This window comes from Macaca thibetana, chromosome 16 (assembly GCF_024542745.1).
Source record: "Macaca thibetana thibetana isolate TM-01 chromosome 16, ASM2454274v1, whole genome shotgun sequence".
In the NCBI taxonomy this organism is placed as follows: Eukaryota; Metazoa; Chordata; class Mammalia; order Primates; family Cercopithecidae; genus Macaca; species Macaca thibetana.
In genome coordinates this window covers 48,975,815-48,995,125 of record NC_065593.1, presented here as the reverse complement: position 1 = coordinate 48,995,125, position 19,311 = coordinate 48,975,815, and the positions used below count along the sequence as shown (strand labels likewise).

Genomic DNA, 19,311 nt, shown 5'->3' with positions numbered 1-19,311 from the left:
GTTTCCAATGTAGAATTCCAACAAGGAAGACTAATAATTATTATTCTCATTAGGGTACATCAATAAAATGAACACAACCATGGGAGGTGGGTATTTGTATCCATTGACCAATAATTCCACTTCTCAGAATTAACTATTTAAAATGCATGAAGGTTGGGTGCAGTGGCTCACGCCTGTAATGCCAACACTTTGGGAGGCCAAGGAGGGTGGATCACCTGAGGTCAGGAATTCAAGACTAGCCTGGCCAACATGGTGAAACCCCATCTCTACTAAAAATACGAAAATTAGCCAGGCATGGTGGCACACGCCTATAATCCCAGCTACTTGGGAGGTTGAGGCAGGAGAATCCATCACTTGAATCCAGGAGGCAGAGGTTGCAGTGAGCCGAGACTGCACCATTGCACTCCAGCCTGGGCAACAAGAGCAAAACTCTGTCTCAAAAAATAAAATAAAATAAAATAAAATAAAATAAAATGCATGAAGTTTTATTTGTTTGGATATTCACTGTGGTATTTTTTATAATAGTAAAAATATCTAAATGATTCAAAATAGGGGATGAGCCTCATAAATCACAGCATATCCAGTGGATGAAATACTCTAAAGTCTTTAAACATACTTTAAAAAACACACTCAGTACAATGCCTGGCATACAGGCATCAATAAATGGAGTTCTCTTTACTGGGTTGTTCTGGGTATCAAAAGAGTTAATGTAGATAAATGTAATTAACAAACTGTAAAGTGCCTAGCAAATGCTAGTTGTTGCTATCCTTCTAATGACTATCTCTCCCACCTCCATCCTGGATGAAGCTGAACTTCCAGGCAGAACAGTGGCCAAGGTACTCTGGCTTGAGAGGCATAGGAATGGGGTAACTGATTTCTTGGGGAGTCTGAGTCAAGGATTGGGACTACTTTCTTTCCAGAGGATGGCCACCCCTACTCCACATCATGTAGAAAACTACATTCTCCCCCAGCATATGCACATACATTCAGCCTTTAATCTCAGGGAACTCACAAAGTCTTGGAAGCAATATCAGCCCTGCTAACTTCATAAAAGTAGTAGTACTCTTGCACCATCCACTGTTGAGTGAGCATCTACTGAGTATCAGGCACTGTTGTAGGTGCTTTACACACATTGTTTCATGAAATTCTCACAACAGACTTAAGGAGTAGTTGTTTATCTGCATTTTACAAGAAAACTAGGACTCAAAGAGGTTAAGTGAATTACCAAGGTGGCACAGCTGGTAAGTGGTAGAGAAGGCACTGGAACCCAGAGCTGTCTGTCTCCAAAACTTGTGATCTAACCACCATACATACTACATTACATTTAGAAGAACCGAGAAGCAGTGCACTGTATGGAAACTGTGCTGAGGCTGTGTGGAAGGGGCCTGGAAAAGTAACCCTGGTTCATCCAATGCTTCTTAGGTAGACACAAAAACAAACCGGCAGGCAGAAGAAAAATCTCAGAAGAGAAGCAGGTCCAATCTGAAGTCTTTCATCTCATGAGTAAGTTTTTCCATATGTCTACCCTCTATCCTTTCTGCTAAAATCTGATGCCTTTTCCTCTCTTCTGTTTCCAGTGAGGATGCTGAGTGGAAGACATAGTGCCCCTCCATGAAAGGTCAAGAGAGGACGGAAGTTTTCTTTCCCCAGCTTTGTTGAGGTCATGACTAGGATGCCTCCATCTTCTCAGTCTCTTGGATCTACCCCAAGGTATCAAACTAGAAGATGTGTAGGAGAAAATGACCCAGGAAGGAAAAGTAAAAAGCAGCAGCATAACCAGACCAAAAAGACCAGCTTAGAGAATGACCCAGGGGTCTCTTAGGATCCTTTTATTTTTGAGATGGAGTCTTGTTCTGTCACCCAGGCTAAGAGTGCAGTGGCGCGATCTTGGCTCACTGCAAGCTCCGCCTCCCGGGGTTCACGCCATTCTCCTGCCTCAGCCTCCCAAGTAGCTGGGACTACAGGCGCCCACCACCACGCCTGGCTAATTTTTTGTATTTTCAGTAGAGATGGGGTTTCACTGTGTTAGCCAGGATGCTCTTGATTTCCTGACCTCGTGATCCGCCTGCCTCAGCCTCCCAAAGTGCTGGGGTTATAGGCATGAGCCACCACGCCTGGCCAGTCTCTCAGGATCTTAGTGCTGGGCTCAGGGTGATGTTAAGGTGGGCAGTTTCTTCCACCAGACTCAGCAGCGGGCTTCATGTCTGACATCTACCCAGCTGTAGAAGTCCAGCCAGCATTTCTCAAGCCAGTGCCTCTTGTCTTGATATGACATCTCTACAGCTACCTCTCTCTCAGACATAAAGGAGGGATCTGAGGGTCCTCCCACTCTGTATTTACCCTTCTGTTTCAATACTACCTTGCTGTATTTGCTCAGGTGCAGGCAACCCAACTGGTGGCTTAGAGATGCCCAAGGAAGATCATAATTTTGTGAAGAGATGCTAGGATCCCAAGGCTAGATCCAAAGGAGCTCTTCCAGGATCTCAAGGCTAGGTCCAAATTTACTTCCTCTTTTCTCTCCACTGAGAGCCAGGAGGGCAGCAGGGGCCTAAGACTGAACACACAGAATGGAGGGGAGGGGTGTCAATTGCCCCCTCCCTCCTCCACACATTATTCTACCCTGCTGGTACCCAAGCATGCCTGCCGCTCACTTGGCTTCCCTCAGCCCATCTACCCTATGGACAGGAGAGGGTTAAAGGCATGGTATGGGCAAGCTATAAATTTCCCATCAGTGTGGGGAGAGCAGGATTGTTGGCAGGGAGGGGGTTGGGCTGGGGGGGAGGGGGAGCTGGGAAAAAGCCAGGAGGTTGTCTCTAGGTAACAATAAACACTGCAAGCAAGGAGCAGCTGTTACACTTACTCTCTCTGCATCACAATGCTGAAATAACACTAATAAACCAGTGTGCCCAATGCACTGGCATACACACATTTAGGGCTGGGACCCCACTGTACCCCTATGGCTGCCCTCTGCTCCAGGGCAGGGTCCTTCATGGCAGTGGACATACCTGTCCTGGCCTCAGTACACTTGTGGGTAAGGATGAAGACTGGCAAGTTCTCCCCATCCCAGTGGCATTCTCAGGGTCAGGATGGTGACGGAGGCTGGAGATCTTGGGTTCAGATCCTGGTGGCATTCACTGGAAAGAGTTGAAACAGGGAGAGCTCTCATTTGGGAGCTGGGAGAAGAGGAGGAGAGTGAGAGAAAAGCATAGGGAACAGACAACTACTTACCACATCCTTTCAGACTGGAGGGGATGAGGTAGCCAGGAATGGAGTTGGCTAAAGGGAGGTGAAAGAAAAGGCAGGCAGAAAATAGGGTTTGAGAAAGTAGAAGATTAGGGAGCATGTGGTATCATGGCATGTTTTCTTTTTTTTCTTTCTTTTCTTTCTTTTTTTTTTTTTTGAGACAGGGTCTCACTCTGTTGTCCAGGCTGGAGTGCAGCGGCACAATCTTGGCTTACTGCAATCTCCACCTCCCAGGCTCAAGCAATCCTCCTACCTCAGCCTCCTAAGTAGCTGGGACTAGAGATGTATGCCACCATACCTGGATAATTGTGTGTGTGTGTGTGTGTGTGTGTGTGTGTGTGTGTGTGTGTGTAGAGATGAGGTTTCACTATGTTTCCCAGGCTGGTCTCGAACTCCTAAGCTCAAGCGATCTGCCCACCTCGGCCCCCCAAAGTGCTGGGATTATAGGCATAAGCCACTACGCCTGACCATGGCATACTTCTTATATCTCTCCCAGGGCTGAACTCCCTACACCTGCTTACATCTGGCCTGGTGGACCCAAGATCCCCCTCACAGTACTACTTTTATACCCAGGGCCAGGTTGTTGGTTTAGTTCAGCACTGAGCTTTATTATATATGTCCCAGCAGGGAACCTGGGGCTTTTCATACTGCCCAGGAGAGCTTGGGAAATGGAGCTCTTCCTGTCTTCCTACACAAGGAGTGGCTAATCATCTGTCCTTTTTCTAACCAAAGCCATCTCTGAACCACCAGGAGCAAGTGGGCAGAGGGTCCCTCATCCTGGCAGGAGAGCAGAGCTGCCAGCAATGAAAGGAACAGAAATAGGCAAATGAGAACTCAGGCTCTGTCACAGAACCCTCCTCCTCTTAGTCCATCCTTCTCTGAAGATGGGATGTTTATTTTTTAATTACTTAATTAATTAATTTTTTGAGACAGAGTCTTGCTGTGTCACCCAGGCTGGATTACAGTGGTGCAGTGGTGTGATCTCGGCTCACTGCAACCTCTGCTTCCCGGGTTCAAGCGATTCTCCTGCCTCAGCCTCCTGAGTAGCTGGGGTTACAGGCACCTGCCACCATGCCCGGCTAATTTTTTGTATTTTTAATAGAGACGGGGTTTCACCATATTAGCCAGGATAGTCTCCATCTCCTGACCTTGTGATCCGCCTGCCTCGGCCTCTCAAAGTGCTGGGATTATAGGTGTAAGCCATTGCGCCAGTCGGATATTTACTATTATGTGTCTGGATATGCTGGCAAGTAAGATCGCTGTTACTTTTTTTTTTTTTTTTTTTTTTGAGACAGAGTTTCGCTCTGTTGCCCAGGCTGGAAGGCTGGAGTGCAGTGGCGCGATCTCAACTCAGAGATCGCTGCAACCTCTGCCTCCCGGGCTCAAGAGATTCTCCTGCCTCAGCCTCCTGAGTAGCTGGGACTACAGGCGCCCACCACCACACCCAGCTAATTTTTGTATTTTTAGTAGAGACAGGGTGGTTTCACCATGTTGGTCAGGATGGTCTCTATCTCCTGACCTCGTGATCCACCCACCTCGGACTCCCAAAGTGCTGGGAATACGGGTGTGAGCTGCTGTGCCTGGCTATCCTAGCTGTTACTCTTTACCAGATCCAGTATAGGCCCCTGGGACTGGAGTCCAAGGCATGAATGTTCTCCTGGTCCACTTTCTGGCCTCTTTTCCCTGGTGTGACCTCAAACACAGTACCTTATTATCCCCCCTTCAGAAAAATGGAGACGATGCATACTGCCCACCTGGCACACAAGGGAAGAGGAAATTGACACATCTGAAGAGCTATGGTTCTGCACCCACCTCCACAGCCTGCACCACTACCTTGGTTCAGCCAACGTAGGAGTCCCTAGCTACTTCTCTCTTGTCCCAGGTGTCTGTTTCCAGAAAGGAGAGTACTGAGACCCAGCAGTTATCCTTCCAGGTTCTGGTGTTATAACACAGCTTGTTTTACTTCTAAAAATTTAGTGTCAGCTGGGTACCTAGAGTTCTGGGCAGGCAAGAGAGGACAGGGAGGAGTAATTGTGTTTGCCTAGGAAGCCCCTCTTCTGCGAAGTACCCAGGGGCACTGAGCTACCCTAGCACAGGTGGATGCCCCATACCCCCTGTGCACCCAACAAATACAGTAGGGCAAGAATAACTGGCCTCTCCTATCCTTTCCTCACTGAGATACCTTTCACTGGGAATGCTCCGTTTCCCCTGCTGTCTTCTCTCCCATTTCCCTCTTTTTTCATGGTTGGGGCCTCCCCTGCTCCACAATCCAGATGAGGCACCTTCATTCACAGAGCTCAGAGTGGGGAGATATGGGGCAAAAGAGAGCTCTAACAGGCCTGGACCCCTTCCCCTCTGTTGTTTTTGTGAGCCACCTCCACTGCTGTGAGTCACCAGAACCTTGAGCTTGCTGAGCTACCAGCAGCATTCTTCCTCTTTCCTTCCTCCAGCCAGGCAAATATGTGCCCAATGGGCCCCAGAGCCTGCCATCTTCCTATCTTCAAGCCCACAGTCCCTTCCTTCATTTCTAGGAATCCGCAACATAGACACATGGAAATGAGTGAGCAAAGGAGTGTGAGAGACCTCAGCATGTGCTCTGTGCTGGGGCAGAGAGCTGGCTGCCTGCACAGCAGAGCAGGATCACTAGCCAGGCGAACTGCCACACTTGGGCAAACAGCCCTGTCAGCATGTGAGTGGGGAAGCAGGAGAGGATGGGGTAAGAATGCTGTTTCAGGAGCAGGCATCTCCTCCTGGCTTCCTCTCTAGTCACCTTCTTCTCCTTGGCCTTTCTCCTTGGGTGCTGATGGACACCATGGCACTGCCACCTCTATCTACCCCTGTCTTGGCCTTTCTTCCCTTTCTTCATGGCTTTGGAAGCTACAGAGAGGGGACCTGCTTAATAAACTCCAAGGTGTCAAGATGGGAGGTTTAGACATCCAGATCTCTCTTTAACCAGTGGGAAAAATTTAGGGGAGAAGGAGGAAAGAGGTCCTATTAGAGTAAGAGCTAAGCCCTAGGCTAACACTGAGCACCTCACCTAGTCCCTTTTCTCCAAAGTGCAGGAAATTCTGGGTACTACCATTTTTAACTTCCACTCACTTCAAGTCACCCCTCTTCCCCGCAAAGACCTGGCACCCTTGTATAAACCTTAGGAATGAGAGGCTGAGCCACACTCCTGTAATCCCAGTACTTTGGGAGGCTGAGGTAGGCGGATCACTTGAGGTCAGGAGTTTGAGACCAGCCTGGCCAATATGGTGAAACCCGTCTCTACTAAAATTACAAAAATTAGCTGGGCATGGTGGTGTATGCCTATAATCCCAGGTACTTGGGAGGCTGAAGCAGGAGAATCGCTTGATCCTAGGAGGCAGAGGTTGCAGTGAGCCGAGATCACGCCACTGCACTCTCCAGCCTGGGCAATACAGTGAGACTCCATCTCAAAAACAAACAAATAAACAAAAAAGCCTTAGGAGTGGGAGGCAGATCTTGTAACAGGAGTTACAAGAAAGGAGGCTCTGTTCCTTGGAGAAACACCCAGATTAGACTGAATGCTTTTAGGGCCTTTTAGCCCTAGCTCTAACACGACTGCAATATGTTGGAGTAGGGATAGACAACGGGTGAAAAACAGGGCTTACGGAAAGCCTACCACCCTCTCTCCTTCAATGCATGCTCCTTTCTACTGCTGTGTGTCCCAGAGTAGAAACAGCAGCTCTGTAAACAGCAGTCATTTAATAAATCCTACAAACAATACTTGCTCTAAATGTCCTGCCACACATTAGGCAGCCAGCCCCACAGGTGGGACTACAGGTCTCATTTCCCAAACTTCACCCTCTGCCTTGTCACCACGTTCAGGCTTTTATCTGCTCTCCCCTGACAAGAGAATCTTCCTTTCCAGCCCCTTGGCACAGCCTTCCTCCCGCTGACACCCCTGGGGCCCTTAGAAGTAGGCAAGGGGTCCTAGATAAATTCTTTCCAAACTGTTTTGGAGGGATCTGAGGAGAGCTCTTCTCATCCTGTCTGCAGTCGAGAAGGCAGGCAATGAGACAGCCAAGGAGATGACTCAGTCTGAAGGAAGGGCTGGGAGAGGCTGGGGGCACTCTGGCAGATCCTGCTCTTCTCAGGGGATTTGGGGATATAAAACGGGGAAGAGAAGGCAACTCTTGAGTCGGGGAAGGGTGTTGGGGGCCTGGGTAGTGTGATAAAGTTTTTACTGGCACTGCTTTCCAAGCTCTGTGCCTATCCTTGCCCCTACCCTAACTTAGTCTCATGAAGCATGGAACTAAAAATGTTGAATTTTCTGAGGAAGGAGGAGGATGGCAAGAAATGCCACCTTGGCAACCTAATGGGAGAGCCCCCTTTCTCCTTCATTCCTTCCCTCCTAACCCTACCATGTGAACAGTGAAGGAAGCAAGGGGATAGGGATGGGTACAGCTGGAAACTTGCCCCTTTCTCCAGTGTACATCAACACTACAAGAGCCAGAGGGGTCTAAGAGCTCTAAGGCCATGGCACCACATGAATTCAGAAGCGTTTCTAATTCAGCCTTCAGGGCCTTGAATTTAAATTATGTCTCTGTTCTAGGCTTCACCATGGGACAAGAGGTATAAAACTACTCCTTAATACATTTTTTGGCATAAGTTTCTCCAGTGGCTTATTATATTGCAACAGGGAAATATGTGATAAGATTTCAAAAAAAAAGCTCAACATTTAGTCTTGATTGGGGGTTTTGCTTCTTGGTTAAGGAGGTGGGGTAAATAATGCATTTCCTTCCCTGTAGATCTTATAAGACACGGTAAAACTCCATAGGGGTCAGGGGCTGTCAGGGATTTGTGTACTTGGAAGCAAGAGAATGGATAAGATGACCTCTGGAACCGGCTGTATAGAGGAAATGTCCCCGCAACAGTGCTCCATAGAAGCTAAACCTATCCATGACTCCCCTAAGTTGCTTCTAAGACAGGGGATAGAAACTTGAGACTTCAAGCAGTGGAGAATAATATCCTGCATACCTTCTTCCCTTGACTTTTCTCCCCCAACACCTACCTACCTTTCCTTTTCCTGTGTTCCCAGAAATTCTCCAAATCCAGGAACACAAAGCAATTCCAGGACAAGATTCAAATGATTTCCCCTCTCTGGGTCCTGTTTTTCATATCTGCAAAATGAAGTGGTGGGGCAAGATTAGCTCCAAGTTCCCTTTTTTTTTTTGAGATGGAATCTTGCTCTGTTGCCCAGGCTGATTCTCCTACCCCAGCCTCCCCAGTAGCTAGGATTACAGGCACGCATCACCATGCCCGGCTAATTTTTTTGTGTTTTTTGGTAGAGATGGAGTTTCACCATGTTGGCCAGGCTGGTCTCGAACTCCTGGCCTCAAGTGATCCACCCGCTTTGGCCTCCCAAAGTGCTAGGATTACAGGCGTGAGCCACCACGCCCGGCCAAGTTCCCTTTCTTGCAACAGAAAGGTTCTATGATTCATACCCCAAAAGGCATCAGGCCTCATTTGCATGCCATTTTGCAATGTAATCTCCATGGCATTTATTTTATGTCAAAACGGACAGAAATATCTCTGAACCCTGCCCTTCTCCTCTGTCTCTCCATAGTCTCTGGTTCTATGGTCCATAGTTTGTCTTCTCTCTACAAGGACCTCAAAGCTCTGTCCCCACCTTCCTTTCACAATTTTATAGCACTCCCTGGGACAAGCCCAACCAGACAAAACCCCAGGAGCAAGAAAACAGCCTCACCTCATATTCTGGCTGTGATTTTGGGCTCCAGACCTGAGTCAACCAGTATAGTTCCAATCCGTTTGGAGGTCCTGGCAGTTGGGGGGAAATCCTGGCACCTCTCCCCAGTGCCTCCCCTCCTCCACCTCGCTATTCTCCATGCCAGAACGCAAAGTGGCCAGTGATTGATGGGCCTGGGTTCTCCGTAACCGCACCCAGTGGCCCAATCCTCCTCCCTTACCCAATCCCTCCCCTGTCCCTATTCAGATATCAGATTGTCTCATGTTGGTCCCTGAGGTCCCATTAATTAAAAATACATCCAATTAAATGGCAGGTGAAAACGTGCTATTGGAGCTGTATACCCCCCTGCCCCAGCTTGGTCTCTCCACCCCCTCAACCCCCCCTTTTAAGGCTCAGCTGTGCTTTCAGCTGAGAGAGAGAGAGAGAGAGAGAGAGAGAGAGAAAGCATGAGGGAGAGAGTAGAGGAAGACATGGGGCAGGGTATGATGGGGGGGTTATTTGATCCTCTGCCAGGGTAGCATGTGCCAGCCTGGGAGGGTGGCACCATGCCCTGGTGTCTAATTTCTGGAGGTGCGAGTAGGTTGTCAGCTGGGTACCCATTTCCATTTCCCTTAAAGGGGCAGAGGGCAGTCAGAGGGCATGGCTAGCTATAATGCCTTCCTTTTGGGCTTGGTGGATGAAGGGCAGAAGTGTAGATGGCAGAGGGGCCTCGGGGGCGACATGTAAAAATCAGGGATTGGGAGAGTCTGAGGCCTCCATTCCTGGCATATCACTGCTCTTCCCCAAACTGGGAAGAATATAACAAGGAGCAGGCTGGGACCCAGGTGGCAGGGCATGGTGATGCTCCCAAGCCTGGCTGTGCCTACCACTGCCCACAAGAAAGATGAGAGAAGAATGGAGAGAGGGAGGAAGGAGCCATAACTTGGGTGGGAGCAGATGGGTCAGATAGGATAAAATATGCAGAGAGAGATGTTCATGTGGGCATCATGTCCCCTAGCACTTTATAGGTAAAGGACTTAAAAGGACCTGTCCTGTTTATCTTTTCTCCAAGCAAAAAGGAAGAGCAGAGCTGTAGTGTGAAGTCACCTTGGCCTGGCTGCCTGGCAGGCAGTGAGTAGGGTATCTCCCTTGATGAGCACGGACCCACTCTCATTCTCCTCCATACTTATGGTATCCCTAGCATTTTAGGTAAGGCATTTGCCCCCCTCCACCCCTCTGCAAAGCCCTCTGGCCCCAAGCGATACAAAGCTAATGGGCACTGAAAGCTGTTGGGAGAGGAGCTGGGAAAGTAGGGGTGACTAAGGGTGACTCTCAGAATCCAGGCCAGAGTGGGGGTTTTGCCGACCCAGGGCCCCTGCCTGGCCTCCTTGGCAGCCTCAGCACCTCCTCACTTCACTTTAACGCTAATTGGAGATTTTAATCTGCACTGCTGCTCTGCTCGGGGTGCTGGGGGGAGCGCCAGCTGTGCAGTAATTCCAGCAGCACCGACTGTTTAATCAAGCTGTCCTCCTGGGGAGGGGCCCTCAGGCATGGGGGCAGGAAGGAGGAGGAGAACCTCTGTCATCTCCCTTAGCCTGTTCAGCCTGGAAGGGCTTCATGGAGATGGAGGGTCAATTGTGGAGTCCTCAGTCCCATAGAGGCCCCATGGCCATTTGGCACCCCTAGCAGAAACACTGTCTGATATAGGGTGGGTATGAGGCTCATGGCCCAAAGCAGCCCACCCTCCTATCCAGCTTTCTGACACCATTTTTGGCTCAGAGCCCTGGAATGTCCTGGGGTGTATTCCAGCCACTGAGGCTGTAAACATTCACTAGACCATCTTGAATTCTATAGGTTTGTGCTGCAGTAGGTGACAGGGAGACTAACTCTCCCAGGCTTCAGTCACCCCTAACACTTTCTCACTAACTAAATACTTTTCTTAGAACAATTATAAGAGATTTTTTTCCCCTAAAAACCACAGGCACCTCCACCATCTGGGTCGGAAAGTGACTGCCATTAAGGCAGGGGGACAACGGGGCACACAGCTGGAACCCGCTACACCTTGAGGGAAAGAAGCACCTTTGCAAGGTGTTCAGTGCCTGGAAAGAGGGGGGCTTCCCAAGTTCAGCTGGAAGCACATTGAGATGTCAGGCCACTAGGGCAAAGTGTTTAGAGGTCTCAGGCCACTTTAAAGAAAGAACAAGTGGTACCAATTATTTGTCTCACTTTTTGGGCACCTGCTCTCTGGGAGTGTTTCTGAACCCTGTTTTGGAGAAAGGGTGCCCTCATTCCCAAACTTTCTGCTAAGGGGCATGAGTTTTAATTGGCCAGCAGTGCCCTCGTGTGGCAGAAACCATGACCGCAGCTGCCCAACTAGCAGGGCTGTTCGGTGCAATCAGATAACCTGGTAGACAGACATGTAGATAAGTTAAAAATGCTGGTGCTCAAGGTACCCCACGAATACTTACTGCTTGACTACATTCAGGGACGTTTCTTGCTAACACCTGCCCTATCCTTCTGTCTACCTCAGCCCACCTGCTTCACCTCTAACTCAACCCATAAGCGTACCAGGAGAGGGAGCACCTTACCCAGAGGTGGCACTTATTTGAGCTCCTGCATGTGCTGTCTGGATTGCAGGGATGAGAGAGGCACTGCAGAGAGAGGAGGCCTAGGGTCAAGAAGATAACCTGATGTCACCTCCTATGCCCAGGAGGCAGGGAGATGCTCTGCCCACACCTGACCCCCCAACTCTCAACAGGCCCCAGAGGAGAGCTGACACCTGAGCTCAAGACAGTAACACTTAGTAGTTGATTCTGCTTTATGGCCATCTATTTTCCACTCCCTGGGGGCATCTGGGAATGAGTATGGGCAGATTCTCAGAGCCTAAGATCCTGGTCCTGGGAAATAGACACTAGATAAAGCATCTTTCCTTTTGGACCAGTCCGGATGTTATTAAAAACAAACACACACACAAAACCATTCCCTCAAAACATACAGGTAGGTCGGGTGCAGTGGCTCACACCTATAATCCCAGCACTTTGGGAGGCTGAGGTGGGTGTATCACCTGAAGTCCGGAGTTCGAGAGCAGCCTGACCATCATGGAGAAACTCCGTCTCTACTAAAAATACAAAAATTAGCCGGGCATAGTGGCACATGCCTGTAATCCCAGCTACTCAGGAGGCTGAGGCAGGAGAATAGCTTGAACCCGGGAGGCAGAGGTTGCAGTGAGCCAAAATCGTGCCATTGCACTCCAGCCTGGGCAACAAGAGTGAAACTCCGTCTCAAAAAAAAAAAAAAAAATCCAGGTACTCTCCCAGGATAGCAAGCAACTAGGAAGAATGCACATCTGTGGCTTCAGATTTCTAGCCCCCAGAAGAAAGGCTACCTGTCATTAGACTCTCCCTCTCCAGTACCAAATAAGATCTGTTTACTGGTCCCTTCCCACACCCACTAAATGGGAAAAATGGTCATGAACTATAGAAAAAGGATGGACATTTGATACCAGGAGGTTAGCAGCTCTCTAAAGATTCAGGCTGGAAGTTACAAAGACATACAGGTAAGTCACCAAGACCTTTCCCTTGTTGGAGACATTTAGTAACAGAGAAAAATACTCTGAGAGAGAAACATAACCCTGTTTGGGGTTGATAGGTAGGGGAAGCAGCACACCTACCAGCAAGCAAGAAACGTGGGGGTAGACACAGGACGCTGGTGACCTGTCCCATCTGAGCATCGGAGATGGCGGAAGCAGGCTTGCAGGCCTCTACTTCTGGTGTCTCACACAGTGTTTGGACAGGTGGGATTTCCCATTGAACCTGGAAAGGAAGTGAAGAAGCTGATTAGAGGTAGTGAGAAGAGACAGAATGCCCTATCTTGACTGAGAAGAAAGGGATAGAAAATAGCTTTTTGGTGCTTGCTTTGGCAGCACATCTACTTTAAAAATTGGAATGATACAGAGAAGATTAGCATGGTCCCTGTGCAAGGATGACACGCAAATTTGTAAAGTGTTCCATAAAAAGGGAGGGAGGGGGGGGGAGGGAGGGAGGGAGGGGGGGGGGAGGGAGGGAGGGAGGGAGGGAGGGAGGAAGGAAGGAAGGAAGGAAGGAAGGAAGGAAGGAAGGAAGGAAGGAAGGAAGGAAGGAAGGAAGGAAGGAAAAAAAAATCCTGTAATCCCAGGACTTTGGGAGGCTGAGGTGAACAGAGAGACACCTGAGGTCAGGAGTTCAAGACCAGCCTGGTCAACATGGTGAAACCCCATCCCTACTAAAAATACCAAAAATTAGCCAGGCATAGTGGTGGGCACCTGTAATCCCAGCTGCTCAGGAAGCTGAGACAGAAGAATCGCTTGAACCTGGGAGGCAGAGGTTGTAGTGAGCGGAGATCGCGCCATTTCACTCCAGCCTGGGCAACAGACCAAGACTCCATCTCGAAAAAAAGAAAAGCTTTTTGGGACTGGGTGGCTCATGTCTATAATCTCTGCACTTTAGTAGCTGAGGCAGACTGCTTGAGTCCAGGAGTTCAAGGACAGTCTGGGCTACATGGTGAAACCTCGTCTCTACTAAAAATACAAAAAATTACCCAGGCATGGTAGCACACGCCTCTAGTCCCAGCTACTCAGAAGGATGAGGTGGGAAAAATCACCTGAGGCTGCAGTGAGCTATGATAATGCCATTGCACTACAGCCTGGGCAACAGGAGTAAGACCCTGCAGGGCTGTGTATATAGATGGAGCTGTGGGCTAGAGGGGCAGCTGCCCTGGAGGAGAGGGCTGAGAGTAACCCAGTAACTGACATCAGCAACCCATTGTAGAGGAACATCCATTAGCACAACTGGACAAGAGGAAAGAACAGGAATGCCAAGAAAGGAGGTTAGCTGCTCTACCTGGAAGGGAGAATCTATTAATCAGAAGGCAGAACATCAGAATAGGGTCAAATAAAAAGCTAAGGAAACTCCTCTGGAGATCTTTTGGAATAAGAAACTTCCCTAAGATCACCTGTTAGCCTGGCGTGCTGGCTCACGCCTGTAATCCCAGCACTTTGGGAGGCCGAGACAGGCGGATCACCTGAGGTCGGGAATTCGAGATCAGCCTGACCAATGTGGAGAAACCCCATCTCTACTAAAAATACAAAATGAGCCGGGTGTGGTGGCGCATGCCTGTAATCCCAGCTACTCGGGAGACTGAGGCAGGAGAATCGCTTGAACCCTGGGAGGCAGAGGTTGCGGTGAGCCGAGATCATGCCATTGCACTCCAGCCTGGGCAACAAGAGCAAAACTCCATCAAAAAAAAAAAAAAAAAAAGATTGCCTGTTATCCCAGCTACTCAAGAGGCTGAGGCACAAGAATCGCTTGAACCCAGGAGGCACAGGTTGAAGTGAGCTGAGATTGCGCCACTGCACTCCAGCTTAGGCAGCAGAGTGAGACTCTGTCTCAAAAAATAAAAATTAAAAAACAAAAAAGAAAGAAACTTCTCTAAGACCAGGGGTGGGGTGGGGTGGGAGTGGGGTCATCCCATACAAAAGCAGGCCAGTGGCCTCTGATTGGCTTTAGGTCCCTACCTGGCTTGGCTTTAGGTTCTGTGAAAGAGACTGAATTTGCCAGGCTCTGGGTGAGAGGTGACTGATGGACATCATTGCATTCCTCAGAGGGCATTCCAGCTGTTGCTCCTACCTGTAAAGGAAAATGGCAGGTTACATCAGACATGAGACAAGGGACTAGACACCAAACAGCATCTTTTGTCTTGCACCCAGGGAACATGGCATTGGTAGGTAACAGTGATGGTGATGTTAGCACTCTTCTAACTCCTTCAAACCTGAATTCCCCAGAAGGATTCAGACTAACCTTAGTATACTCCCAGAGTCATAACTGTTCTAAAATTCTTGTCCCCAGGGACCTAGCTCCCAGGCTGATAAGAACAAAACCATGGTTCTTGAAGTTAGGAAATTCAACAGAAACAGAAGCTGTGAAACCCAGAATCATAAAGGTCAATGAAGGTTAATGGTTAATATAAGGCTAATAAAAGAAGGTGACTGGGAGGAGGCCACCTAGTTTTAGATCAGATCACCGGGTTGGACCTGTGGCTCTCTCGTCCGTAACAGCTTCTTCAAGAAGGGCTCTAAGGCAAAAAAGGATCCTGACTGTGAGAAAGGAGGTTTGCAGGACAGCAAACTTAATTTAATCTGGACAAGTAGGTCTATCATACATTCCCTAGAGACAAATTTACATGGGACCAGCTCCGCATTTCCTCTATGCTATCCATCAGAGTTGATGAACAAAATGTAAAGGATATGTACTGGGATCTATTTCTTCATCAGCAGCAGACAATATTCATTTTGCAGATCCCCAGTACCTCTCCCCTAGACCCATTAACTCTTTCTAATCTGTCCAATGATGCCCTCCTCCCTTCACGATTCTGCTTCCAGCCTAGGAATGTTCCAGCATTCCACTCTCTGCTCATCAGTGGCTCCCAGACTCATATGCTCAGAGAAAGCGAGCACTGGAAGGGACTGTAGATACATCCAGGAGAGGTCTAAGGAGGGAAAGGGCGTCTTGGTACCAGACTGAGATGACTTTTGGAGCCAGTAACGTGTGTCAGCCAACTGAACACACTATTTAGTGTTTTTAGGCCACTGTGGATCACCACATACCACCTTCCTTCTGACTCATCAAAGGAGAGTATCAAACAACTCAAAACTTTAAAAAGTAAAATAAAGGAGAGGAGTAGAAGGTCCCCTTACCATTTTCCTGTAATCTCAGAACATACCTCTTTTGGCTGAGTTCTATCATCTCCTCTCTCATTCAGGGACCCCTCCCCCCACCATAGTTTTCTAGCAGATGTGTTTTCTTTCTCCATTCTCTTTTTCTTTTCAATATAGCAAAGGAGCTTCAGTAGAGATTTAGGGTGAATTCCTCACATTGCCTTTGAGGATCTTTTCCTGCTATCCAACTGCCAGAGATAGTTGCAAAATGCTCTTTGAAGTTTGGGTTAACTCTGAGGGCATCGGGATCTTTGGCTATGGCTGCCATCTGCTTCCCAATGAACCAGAACTCTTGTCTTTAAATAAAAATTACACTTGTATAATCTGTATGTCATTGAAATATTATTCTTAGACTGGGCACAGTGGCTCACGCCTGTAATCCCAGCACTTTGGGAGGCCGAGGTGGGTGGATCACCTGAGGTTGGGAGTTCAAGACCAGACTGACCAACATGGTGAAACCCTGTCTCTACTAAAAATACAAAATTAGCCGGGCATGGTGGCACATGCCTGTAATCCCAGCTACTTGGGAGGCTGAGGCAGGAGAGTTGCTCGAACCTGGGAGGCCAGAGGTTGCGGTGAGCCGAGACTGTACCACTGCACTCCAGCCTGGGCAACAAGAATAAAACTCCGTCTCAAAAAAAAAAAAAAAAAAAAGAGGCTGGGAGCGGTGGCTCACACCTGTAATCCCAGCACTTTGGGAGGCTGAGGCGGGCGGATCATCCGAGGTCAGGAGTTTGAGACTAGCCTGGCCAACATGGTGAAACCCCATCTCTACTAAAAATACAAAAAAATTAGCCAGGCGTGGTAGTGGGTGTCTGTAATCCCAGCTACTCGGGAGGCTGAGGTAGGAGAATCGCTTGAACCCGGGAGGTAGAAGTTGCAGTGAGCTGAGGTCGTGCCATTGCACTCCAGCCTAGGTGACAAGAGTGAAACTCTGTCTCAAAAAAAAAAAAAAAAAAAGATTATTCTTTAAGGTAAAAATATATAAAATTTCTCAGTCTTTCTACTAATGATTTTTAAATCTACCTTTCCCCCTCAATCTCTCTCTCCCTCCTCAAATCTCACAGTCCGTCCTTCCTTTCCTGAAGAAGCTCAGGGCTCTCAGGAATGGGTCACCTTAAAGTCAGGGGCATTCCACTTGCAGAAGTCAAGATTCTGGCCTCTTGGATCTAGTTCTGGCTGGCTGCCATTAACTCGCTGTGAGACTGTATGGGCAAGGCACTTTCCTTCCTTAAACCTCAGTTTCCTGCTCTGTAAAGGGAGAGGTTAGATTACCTGACCTCTTTTCTAGCCCTGGCAATCTATGATTCCCTAAGGGAGAAGACATGTGTCATTCCATCAGGAAGTAAGACATTCGTTCCTGCACTTTACAGCTTCTCTCTGGGCCACTGCAGAGAAACTCCCCTATAGATGCCTACCTTTCTCTTGCTGGCTTAACCAAAGGGACAAGTACGTTTCAGAAGGAGGCCTTCCTTTAAGAGCCAAACTTGGGGCCAGGTACGGTGGCTCATGCCTGTAATCCCAGCACTTTGGGAGGCTGAGGCAGGCTGATCACAAGGTCAGGAGATCAAGACCAACCTGGCTAACATGGTGAGACCCCGTCTCTACTAAAAATACAAAACAATTAGCCAGGCATGGTGGTGGGCGCCTGCAGTCCCTGCTACTTGGGAGGCTGAGGCAGGAGAATGGCGTGAACCCTGGAGGCGGAGCTTGCAGTGAGCCGAGATCACGCCACTGCACTCCAGCCTGGGTGACAGAGTGAGACTCTGTCTCAAAAAAAAAAGAGCCAAACTCCTCCCACTAAGAGGAAAAGAAGTTGAGGCAGTCTAACTCTAACCCTGAATTTTGATAAAGCAGATGGGAGACTGAAAGCAGCTATGGGGCAGGAAGGAGCATGATAAGCATACCTCCCCACCTGCCAGACTTAGCACACACCTAGGGAGCCCCACATAAGTAGTAGCTGCTAATCCAACTCAACTGTGTGCGGATGGGAAGAAGAAAGCAAGGACATGTGTAAACACACCCACAGCATTGACATAAGCATTCAATCAATGTCCATATACTCTCTTTCTCTCCTACTTTAAGCCTGTAAGAAGCCATGGTGGGAGGCGACACCATATCCCAGTCTTCCCCTTCCCCAAAGTTGGAAAGGAAGAGACAGTGAGACAGGAGATACTTGGCTTCCTATAAATTGTTTTGTCCTTCCTCACAGCTGCAATCAGAAGCTAAGGGCTCCCGCAGGCCTTGTTCTGATCTGCTGCAGGCGATGGAGGGTTTTTGAAACAGAGAGGACTTGGCTGCCGCCCCGTTTCAGCTGCCGTTGGGGCTGGCTAATGGGCTTATTTGGGAAGACCCCTGCCTGCCGCACTAAAGAGTCCCCCGCCGACCCCCGCCCCAGTCCCAACCCAATTAATAAATGGGGGCTCCCACTTTATGGCTCTGGGAGCAGGAATCAGAGATACAAATGATCCCTAGGGAGGGACAGAAAAAGGCCTTCCAAGAATGAAGCCAGAGAATTGTGCATCCACAGGCACATGCTGCCACAGGGTAGTCATATCCCATTTTCAGAGCATTAAAGGGGAAGAAACTGGCAAAAATACTATTTTCTTTCCCAGATCCAGAGTAGGATAGCATTCTTGAAGTCTATGGGCACACCCTAGCAACAGACTCCCTCTTGCCTAGTTATTCAACCTGAAAAGGGCAGGGTGCATGCAGGTTATCATCTGGACACATAGTGCACGCTCCACTATTCTCCAGGGGCAGTGCCCCCTCCTAGACTCCACAATACTGAAGACTGACACATCCTATCAATTGGTTAATAAGATAAAACACTTCCTACTTAAAAACAAAGCAGTTCCCTCTTACCAAGCTTTCATCACCACCAACAGCACAAATGTGTCCTGGGATCATCATCCTGAGGCTTTTATCCCTCTCTTCACATCCAAGCTGTGACCAAGCCTTGCTAATTCCTATGGACCCATTTCCTTTCCTTTGATTCTCCTTGTCTTACTCTAGTGTAAACTCTCAGTGATTCATGTCTTGGCAAGAACAATAATATTCTAGTGAACTTTTCTGCTTCCTTGACCAAGTACGGCTACAAAGGTCCTCAATGTGATTTTCATCTCATCATGCTCTGTTTCCTGCTACTGCTTAACAAATCAAATTCCTCATTGAACCCAATGAGATTGCTCCTCCAACTTCATTTCCTAATACTCCTTTCCTGTACCATTCTGGTCAGCCAATTCACTGCCTCTGCATAAAACATACATGAGCCCTCTTCTATGAGATTCCTCCCACTGCTCACCTTCCTCTTCTGTTCTATGTCCCTTATCTTCTTTATTTTCAAATAATTGTTTCTGAATAACTCCACTTTTTCTGATTATTTCTTTGCTTTGGTTTCCTCTTATTATAACAGTTTTATATTATAACCTGCATTGATATGTTGATTTACAAATACAGATTCCCCACTCTCCACCAGCTGTAAGACTGACCTCTCTCACAAGACCCAGAAGTTTCCTGAAGGTGGGACCCTCCCCCAGTCTTCTTCCTCAGAGGCTGTCCTGTCTGTACTCAGGACATGCCTCTGCTAATGATATTAATGCTCCCC

The 19,311-nt window shown here is 48.4% G+C and overlaps 1 protein-coding gene and 1 non-coding gene across 16 annotated transcripts in view; one reads left to right on the top strand and one right to left on the bottom strand.

The window, feature by feature from the left end:
- CDK12 (cyclin dependent kinase 12) overlaps positions 1–19,311 on the bottom strand; it is a 110,528-nt gene that overhangs the window by 8,165 nt on the left and 83,052 nt on the right. For 4 of the 15 annotated variants that reach the window (XR_007720090.1, XR_007720093.1, XR_007720085.1 and 1 more), the window contains 6 exons: positions 14,505–14,616; positions 12,624–12,765; positions 11,542–11,621; positions 8,283–8,387; positions 3,006–3,276; positions 2,360–2,554 (listed from right to left, as the gene is read on the bottom strand). The gene's annotated coding sequence lies outside the window, so the exon portion shown is untranslated. The remainder of the gene's footprint in view (positions 1–2,359; positions 2,555–3,005; positions 3,277–8,282; positions 8,388–11,541; positions 11,622–12,623; positions 12,766–14,504; positions 14,617–19,311) is intronic. The other 11 variants (XR_007720094.1, XR_007720089.1, XR_007720091.1 and 8 more) reach the window with 9 other exon arrangements.
- On the top strand, positions 12,860–12,969 carry LOC126939978 (U6 spliceosomal RNA). The gene has a single exon (XR_007720512.1). It is a non-coding gene; the product is annotated as a U6 spliceosomal RNA (small nuclear RNA).